The 10,255-nt window shown below is 36.4% G+C and overlaps 1 non-coding gene across 1 annotated transcript; it reads left to right on the forward strand.

Annotated features, from left to right (window-relative positions):
• Window positions 1-434: 434 nt before the first annotated feature.
• LOC114508312 lies at window positions 435-541 on the forward strand. Its single transcript, XR_003685542.1, has one exon. It is a non-coding gene; the product is annotated as a U6 spliceosomal RNA (small nuclear RNA).
• The last annotated feature ends 9,714 nt before the right edge of the window (window positions 542-10,255 follow it).

Below are 10,255 nucleotides of genomic sequence, written 5' to 3' on the forward strand. Positions count from 1 at the left end.
TGGATCAGCTCCTAGCTGTTTCTGAAACAAGAAATAGGAATCTTTTGGGCTTTTATTTATTTGAGGGAAGGGCTCACCAAATACTCCTTCTATTAATCTTTCTCTAGGGCATTTCTTACTAATTTGAAGGTTGACCAGAGGTAAAACAATGGATTCCTCCTTGTATTGTGTGGACAGTCTTCCTCCCTGCTAAGACATGGCTGAATCCCTCACTATTGCCTCTCATGTCATTGGCTGAAGGGTAAAATTATATGGATTTAAATGATAAGTAGTTTAATACTGCTAATAAGCAAAATTTGTCTAGTCCAACAATATGAAATATTTTTAAAATATTAAGATTCATAGTTCCAGCCAAGATGAACGCATAGATAGATATGCTTCACTTCCTCACACCCCCCCAAAAAGGATAACTACTGATTTAAAAACAAAAATCAGTGTCCGCTTCAGCAGCACATATACTAAAATTGGAATGATACAGAGAAGATTAGCATGGCCCCTGTGCAAGGATGACATGCAAATTCATGAAGCATTCAATAATTTTAACTTAGAAAAAAAATCCACCAGAACTGCCAGAAAATTGAGCTGTGTGGAAACCTACCAACTAAGGAGATAAAGAAGAAACATTCATCTAGACTTGTAGGAGGGGTGGAGACCAGCATCAGGGATGGAGACAACTCGTGGCAAGTCAGTGGCTGGTGGATTGGGTAGGTGAGGTGGAAACTGGCAGACTGGGCAGTCCCACATTCCCATATGGATAAACTGGGAGGAACAACTGGGGAGCAAGAGAGACCATGCAACTCAGGGTTACAGAACCAGAAAGTAAAGTATCAAAAATTCTGACTAAAAACCTGTGGGGATTGAGGTGGTAGGAGAAACTACCAGTCTCACAGGAGTATATTTGAGGGGTTCATGAGATCCTGGAAGGTACACAGCCCACCCAGCCAGGAATCAGCACCAGGGAAGAACCTGAAAGAGCACAATTCATGTGTGGGAAGCAGAGGACGTGATGGAAAGTGGAGCAAGAGCTGAGCAAGTGGCAGTGTTCTCTCTCTGATTCCTCCCCCATGTACAGAACCACAACACAGCAAAGTGGTTTGCCTCACCCTGGCAAGTACCCAAGGCTCCACCCCCTTACAACATAACAGGTGCGCCAAGACAAAGAAAGACGGCCCAACTGAAAGAACATATCAAAACTTCAGAAAAAGAACTAAGCAACAAGGAGATAGCCAACCTATCATATGCAGAGTTCAAAACATTGGTAATAAGGATGCTCAGAGAAATGATTGGGGACAACTGCTTAATAAAAGAAGTGAAAGATATACAAAGTGAAATAAAGGAAAATATACAGGGAACCAACAGTGAAGGGGAGGAAACTGGGATGCAAGTCAAAGATTTGTAACAAAAGGAAGAAATAAACATTCAACAAGAACAGAGTAAAGAAATAAGAATTCAGAAAAATGAGGAGAGGCTTAGGGACATCTGAGACAACTTTAAATGTCCCAACATCCAAATCATAGGGGCACCAAAAGGAGAAGAGGAAGAACAAGAAATTGAAAACTTATTTTAAAAAACAATGAAAGAGAACTTCCCCAATTTGGTGAAGGAAATAAGCATATAAGTCTAGGAAACTTAGAGATCCCAAATAAATTGGACCCAAAGAGGAGCATACCAAGACACATCATAATTAAATTGCCAAAGATTAAAGATAAGGAAAGAACCCTAAGAGCAGCAAGAGAAAAGAAGAGAGTTACAAAGAAGTTCCTATAAGGCTATCAGCTGATTTCTCAAAAGAAAACATGTCAGCAAGGAGGGGCTGGAAAGAAGTATTCAAAGTTGTGAAAGGCAAGGACCTCCATCCAAAATTACTGTATCCAGCAAAGCTATCATTTAGAATGAAAGGGCAGATAAAGTGCTCCCCAGATAAGTAAACTTAAAGGAGTTCATCATCACCAAGCCCTTATTATATGAAATGTTAAAGGGACTTACCTAAGAAAAAGAAGAAGGTCAAAACTATGAACAGTAAAATGACAACAAACTTACAACTATCAACAACTAAAAAACCCCAAAACTAACCAAACAGCCAGAACACGAGCAGAATTACAGAAATGGAGATCATTTGGAGGGTTATCAGTGGGTAGGAGGAAGGGGGAAAATGGAAGAAAAGGTACAGGGAATAAAAAGAATAAATGGTAGGTTCAAAATAGACAGGGCAAGGTTAAGACTAGTATAGGATCCCTGGCTTGTGTGGCTCAGTGGATTGAGCGCTGGCCTGCAAATCAATGGGTTGCCAGTTTAATTCCCAGTCAGGGTACAGGCCTGGGTTGTGGGCCAGATCCCCAGTAGGGTCGACAAGAGAGGCAACCCCACATTGATGTTTTTCTCCCTTTCTCCCTGCCTCCCTTCTCTCTAAAAATAAATAAATAAAAATTTTAAAAAAGAATAGTATAGGAAATGAAGAAGCCTAAAAACTTATATGTATGACCCATGGATATAAACCAAGGGTGGGGAATGCTGGAGGGAATGGGGGTATCAGGTGGAGGGGGATAAAGGGGAGAAGAAAATGGGACAACTATAATAGCATAATTAATAAAGTATACTTAAAAATAAAATAAAATATCAAGATTTAAAACATGACTATAATAATCAAACTTTCCATTGCTGATTGGATCTCTACTGATTCATTTATTTAAGGTGAGTGACAGAAACTTTTAAAAATGAATGCCATTGGTATTGATACCAGAGTAAACTGACCCATGCTCAGAGTGAGGGAGAAGCCACAGGAAACACCTGAGGCAGTGTGGGTGAAGCCATGCTGCCTGGGTAAATAAGCTAGTGCTACATGTGATGACACGTTTCCCCACCCCTGGACAGAGATGTGGTGGGAGAAATCATTGCACTGAGCATATGTGAAGCTAATGAATTGTCCAGCTAAGGGAAAAGGCCTCCTGCTCCCTTCTGGTACATGGTGGTAGAGGGAGGTGGTGTGCAGGGGAAAAACCTGTCAGTCTAACCTGGGTAAAGAATGGGATCAGATAAAGGACCCTCCTGGATCCTGTGGAAGTTTGGGCTGGGAGATTTAAACCAAGGGACGGGAGAAATGTCCACTTCCTCTTGGACCCAGAGCACAGATGTGTGGGCTGGGGCCTGCAGAACATTTTTGGTCCTGGAACCCATGCAGCTAATAGCAGTGCTGGCTCTACATTCTACTACTGGGAACAAGCTAAGCCAACAGGATGATGGTGCTGCAGCCACCTGTGGTTCCTGAAACACAGTATTTTTAAATGGGAGAAGGAACTCTGGGCTCAGCTTGGAATAATCTGGCAGAGGGTGGCTGGATTGTCCTCTGGGCATTCTGGAGGAAATGGTCTTTGAGGCAGGAGCCTACCATCCTCCCAGATTGTGCAGCTTTTGAATAAAAGACCTCTTTCCATTTCTCATCTAACCTCTGTCTCTGGAATTTGCCTATGGGTGGTGATGGGCAGCCAAACCCCACTTCTGTTTGGTAACAGTATCATTCGTAAATGCTAAGGTAGTAGAGACAATGGTAAAAAATCTGCATTATTTCCTATTTCTGTATCAATAAAGATAATTTTATTGCAGAAAAATGGATACCAGAAAGACTTTGTTAAACAGAAATGCAGCAGTGTTCTACAAATGTGCAATACTGTGCTATGGAAGGAAAGGAGATGCTGAATGATGAAAAAAATGCAATTTTCTATTTGTATGTCTCATAAATGCCCTTAAATCCCTTGCCTCCTTTTCTTCCAAAAACTATCTTTGAAATTGGAGGAAATATGTATCCAAGAGATAATAAAAGCCGAAGCTTTCAAATATTCCTCTAGAAATTGAATGCATCAGAGTTCCTTCAAACAGATCTTGTATTCTTTAGTTTAAATTCATTTACCACATTCAGGTCCAAAAAACTTGATATGTAATTGGATTTTGCTGCTATGATGATGGTAATGATCAATGTTCTTCAAATTTTAAAAATAGTTTCAAGCATATGCTTATGCTTTATAAATATCTAATTTTTCAGGGTAAGTTCATGGGCACAGGGTTCTTTAGTAAAATAAAAAATATTCACTCATCATATATTTATCCCTTACTAGCTTCCCGACTTTTAGGGAATCATGTAGCTTTCTATGAGTCTCAGTTTTCTCATTTATAAAATGGAGATCATAATAAATATTATAACTATAATATTATAACAAATTATAACAAATAAATAAGTATTGTTTGAAATTCACTCACTTAGCAGAGAAACTGGGACATTGGTGGCACTCCTAGCTCAAGTCATTGTTATTGTGGTTGATAATGTTATTACAGTTCAGCTCCATGTGCATGCAGGTGATGTCCCAGCGACAGGGCATGGAAGGAATAAGGCGTGGTTCCTTCTCTTGAAAAACATCTTGTTTAGTGGTGAAAAAGGCATACAACTGTTTAATTACACTTCGGTGTCACATCTGCAGAATTAAGGCCCAGTGCATAAAGTTTATGGCAATCCAGGAGATTGCCATCCATAGAGAATGTTAAGTTTTCCTGGCAATAGCAAGATAGGTTTGGAAGGAAAACTGATTTTTGAGTATAGCTTTGAAGAATGGGAGAGAATCTTATAAATCAAACCAGAAAGTGGAGGAAAATTTTATTAAATTTTTTAAAAATTGGATTTATGGGGGTGAAATTGGTTCATAAAACCATACAGGCGTCAATTTTACAACTCAGGAAAACATCATCTGCACACTGCATCACACGCCTGTCAGTCCAAGCAAGAGTCTCTTTAGTCCCCATTTATCCCTCCTTTGCCCACCTCCACCTACCAGCCACCTTCCTTTTCCTCTGGTTATCACTACACTGTTGTATGTGTCTAGATGGCTTTTGCTTAATCCCTTCACCTTCTTTCATCCAGACCCTCCTCCCCTCTGACAGTTGTCATTTTGTTCCATGTATCCATGCCACTGTTTCTATTTTATTCATCAATTTATTTTGTTCATTAGATTCTACATATAAGTGAGATCAAATGGTACTTGTTGTTCTCTGGCTTATTTCACTTAGCATAATGCTCTCCAGGTCCATTCATTCTGTTGCAAATGGTAAGATTTCCTTCTTTTTTTATAGCTGAGTAGTATTCCATTGTGTAAATGTACCACAGCTTTTTTATGTATGTATCTACTGATGGCCACTAGGGCTGTTTCTAGATCTTGGCTACTGTATATATGTTGCAATTAACATAGGAGAGCATATATTATTTGTAATTAGTGCTTCAAGTTTCTTGAATTATATTTCTAGAAGTGGAATCAGTGGGTCAAAAAATTGTTCTATTTTTAATTTTTGAGGAAGCTCCATAATGTTATCCACCATGGCTTTTCTTATCCACCAATCTGCATTTCTACCAATAGTCCATGAAGTTTCCCTTTTCTCCACATCCTCACCAACACTTACTGTTTATTGATTTATGTTGACAGTCATTCTGATAGCTGTGAGATGATTATCTCATTATGGTTTTCATTTCAATTTCTCTGATAATTAGTGATACTGAACATGTTTTCCATATTTATTGGCCATCTGTATGTCCTCTTTGGAGAAGTGTCTATTCAGGCCTTTTGTCTATTTTTTAAATGGGTTGTTTGTCTTCTTGGTACAAGTTCTGTTTATATTTTAGAAATTTATCCCTTATCAGATGTATCATTGACAAATATGTTCTCATATTTAGTAGATTCTCTTTTGATTTTGCTGATGATATGTTTTGCTGTGCGAAAACTTTTCAGTTTGATGTAGTGTCATTTGTTTATTTATTTATTTTTGTTTTCCTGGCCTGAGGAGATATATTAGCAAAAATATTGCAACAAAAAATGTCTGAGATTTTACTGCCTATGTTTCTTATAGAATTTATATGGTTTTGTGACTTACATTTATGTCTTTAATACATTTTGAGTATATTCTTGCATATGATGTAAGAAGGTGGTCTAGTTTCACTTTTTTCCATGTATCTATCCAATTGTCCCAACACCATTTTTTACTCCATTGTGTACTCTTGCCTCGTTTGTCAAATATTAATTGACCACAAAGGCACAGGTTTATTTCTGGTCTTTCTATTCTGTTCCACTGATCTATATACCTGTTTTTATACCAGTACTTGGCTATTTTGATTACAGTGGCCTTGTAGTATAGTATGATATCAGGTACTATTGTACCTGACACCTCTAATTTTGTTCTTATTTCTCAAGATTGCTGGGGCTATTCAGGGTCTGTTTTGGTTTCTTATAAACTTTTGAATGTCCTAAATCTTAGAAATATGTCAATGGTATTTTAACAAGAGTTGCATAAATCTATAGATTGCTTTGGGTAATATGGACATTTAATGATGTTAATTCTTCTAATCTTTGGGCATGGTATAAGTTTCTAGTAACTTATATCTCCCTTAATTTCTTACTTCCATGTCCTATGATTTTCTGAGTATGGGTCTTTTACCTCCTTGGTTAAATTTATTCCTAGGTACTTTTTTGTTGTTGCAATATTAAATTGGATTGTTTTCTTAATTTCTCTGATAGTTCATTATTGGTGTATAAAAATGCCACCAATTCTGAGTATTAATTTTGTATCCTGCTATGTTGCTGAATTCACTTATTAGATCTAGTCGGTTTTTGGTGGGGTCTTTAGGGTTTTCTATGTACGATATCATTTCATCTGTGAATAATGAAAATTTAACTTCCTATTTTCCAATTTGGATGCCTTTAAAAATTATTTTAAATTCTCAATGGATGGTATATTTATTGATTTTAGACAGACTGGAACTGAAAAAGAGAGAGAAGGGGGGGGGAGAGAGAGAGAGAGAGAGAGAGAGAGAGAGAGAGAAACATTGATCAGTTGCCTACTGCGCCCTGACCAGAGATTGAACCTCCAAGTTAGGTATGTGCTCTAACCAGGAATTAAACCCACACATTTTTGTGTACACGATGATGCTCCAACCAGTTGAGCCTCCTGGCAAGGACTGAAAAACTTTTATTTTTTCTTCTTGTCCGTTGCTGTGGCTAGTACTTACAGTACTATGTTGAATAAGAGTGGGGATAGTGAACATCCCTGTCTCATTCCTGATCTTAAGGGAAATGACTTTAGTTTTTGTTCATTAAGTATAACATTGACTATAGTTTTGTTATACGTGGCCTTTATTATGTTGAGGTATGATTTCTCTATTCTCACTTTTCTGAGAGTTTTTATCAAAAATGGATTCTGGTTTCTATCAAATGCTTTTTCTGCAGTTATTGATATGATTATGTGATTTTAATTTTTTATTTGTTCATGTGATGAATCACATTTATTGCACCCTGAGAGTAAATGTCATGTGACCGTGGTATATGACCATTTTAATGTATTGCTGAATTTGGTTTCTAATATTTTCTTGAGGATTTTAGCATCTATGTTCATCAGGGATATTGGCCTATAATTTTTTTTGTCTTAAGTGTCTTTGTCTGGATTCTGGAATTTGGTTAATGCTGGTTTTGTAAAAAGAGCTTGAAAGTCTTACTTCCTTTTAAGTTTTTTTTAATAGTTTGAGAAACATGGCTTTTATTTCTTTGAACGTTTGGTGGAATTTGCATGTGAAGCTATCTGGGTCAACACTTTGTTTGCTGGGAGATTTTTTGATTATTGTTTCAATTTCATTAGTTGTAATTGGTCTATTCAGGTTTTCTAATTCTTTCTGATTCAGTTTTAGAAGGTTGTATGTTTCTAGAAATTTATCCATTTCTTCCGGAATGTACAATTTGTTGTCATGCAGTTGTTCATAGTATTTTATTTTACAATCTTTGTATTTCTGTTACGTCAGTTGTTACTTCTTCCCTTTAATTTCTGATTTTATTTATTTGGGTCCTCTCCCTCTCTTTTTTGATGAATTGGTTAAAGTTTTGTCAATCTCATTTACCTTTTCAAAAGAAGCAGCTCTTGGTTCATTGATCTTTTGTATTTTCTTTTTAGTCTCTATGTCATTTATCTTCACTCTAATCTACTATTTCCTTCCTTATACTTAGTCAGGACTTTATTAGTTGCTATTTTTCTAGTTCTTTTAGGTGTAGGGTAAAATTGTTTATTCAAGCTTTTTCTTGCTCCTTGAGGTACGCCTGTAATGCTATGAACATCCCTCTCAGGCCTGCTTTTGCTATGTCTCATAGGTTTGGGGTTGTTTTATGTTTGTTTCTATTTTTCTCCCACTAACTTTTGATTTTTTCCCTTGGTTTCATTGTTAACCCACTCATTGTTTATTAACATGTTATTTAGTTTCCACATGTTTGAATGTTTTTCAGTTTTTTAAATGTAATTGGTATGTAGTTTCATATCATTATGATTAGAGAAGGTGCCTGATATGCTTTCAATCTTTTTTGAATTTATTAAGACATTTTGTTTTCTATGTGTGTGTCTATACTTAAGTGTGTTCCATGTGCACTTGAGAAGAATGTATATTCTGCTGCTTTTGAATGAAATGTTCTATAAATATCAATTAAATTCATCCAATCTCATGTTTTGTTTAAGGTTGTTGTTCTCTTGTTGATTTTTTTGTCTGAAAGATCTATCCATTGATGTCAGTGATATATTAAAACTCCTTACTATGACTGTTTTGCTGTAAATCTCTCTTAATGTCCACCAAGATATTCTTTATTTATTCAGGTGTTCTTACGTTGAGTGAATAAATGTTTACATGGGTAATATCCTCTTGTTGGATCAATTCCTTTAGTATTATGTAGTGACCTTATTTGTCTCTTGTTACAGACTTTTTTCAAGTCTATTTTCTCTGATAGAAGTATTGCTACTCTGGCTTTCTATTTTTTCATTTCCACTTGCATGAAATTTTTTTTCCATCCCTTCACTTTTAATCTGTATGTAACTTTTTTTCTGAGGTGGGTCTCTTGTAGATGGCATATAAATGGGTCACATTTTCTCATCCATTCAGCTGCCCTGGCTTTTGATTGAAGCATGTAATCTGTTTACACTTAAGGTTTTATTGGTAGATATTTATTGTAATTTTATTCTTTTTATCCATGTTCCTCTCTCTTTTCTTCATCTTCTTAAAGTAGACTGTTTGACATTTTTGCAATAGTGTTTTGGTGGTCCTTTAGCTTTTTAATTTTGGTCTGAAAAGTTCTTATTTCACCTTTAATTTTAAATGCTAGCTTTGCTAGATAGAGTAGTCTTAGTTATAGGTTCTTGCTGTTTATCATTTTGAATATTTCATGCCAATCCCCTCTTGGCCTGAAGTATTTCTGTTGAGAAATCAGCTGACACCTTTATGGGTGCTCCCTTGTAGGTAATTAACTCTCTCTTTCTTGGTTTCCTTGATTCTTATAAGATTCTTTTTTTTTTTTGTCTTTAACCGTTGCTATTTTAATTGTCTTATTGTGGGCCTCTTGGTTTTATCTTGATGGGACTCTTTGTGCTTCCTGAATTTGTGTCATTTTTTTCTTCACCAGGTTGAAGAAGTTTTCAGCCATTATTTTTTCAAATAGGTTTTCTATCTCTTGCTCACTCTTTTTTTCTTTTGGTACCTTTACGATGTGGATGTTGTTATACTTGAAGATGTTTCAGAGGTTTCTTAGGCTTTCCTCATTTTCAAAAATTGTCTTTTCTTTTTAAATCTGTGCTTGGATGCTTACTGTTATCTTGTTCTGTAAATCACTTATTTGATCCTCTGCTTCATCTAACCTGCTGTTGATTTCTTCTATTGTATTCTTCATTTCAGATATTGTATTCTTCATTTCTGATTGGTTCCTTTTTATGGTTTCTATGGTTTTAATGCTTACTGTCTCTTAGTTTATGTTCTCACTAAGATCATCTATTCTTCCCCTAAGGTCTCTGAGCATCCCTTGTAACCATTGTTTTAAACTGTACATTTGGTATATTTGTTGCCTCCATTTCATTTCATTTTTTTCTGGGGATAATTACTGCTCTATCATTTGTGGCATATTTTTTGTCTCCCTATTTTCTCTCTGTGTATTAGCTGGATTTACTATGATCTCAAATCTGTTATGATGCCTTTCTGATGTAGTTGTGTTGTTGGGGTCAGTGGCACAATCTCCTGAGCTCAGTGCTCCAGGAATGTTCTTGTGGGTTGTGTTGTGTGCACCCTCTTGTTGTAGTTGAGTCTTGAATGCTATTGCCCCTTTCATGGTTTGACTTAACCCTTCTGGCTGGCTGACTCTAAGAGTAAACCTTGATTACTATGTATGAAATCTATGCAGGGGCTGCCCTCCCAAGGCTGCATTGTTTC

Source organism: Phyllostomus discolor, chromosome 10 (genome assembly GCF_004126475.2).
Source record: "Phyllostomus discolor isolate MPI-MPIP mPhyDis1 chromosome 10, mPhyDis1.pri.v3, whole genome shotgun sequence".
Lineage (NCBI taxonomy): Eukaryota > Metazoa > Chordata > Mammalia > Chiroptera > Phyllostomidae > Phyllostomus > Phyllostomus discolor.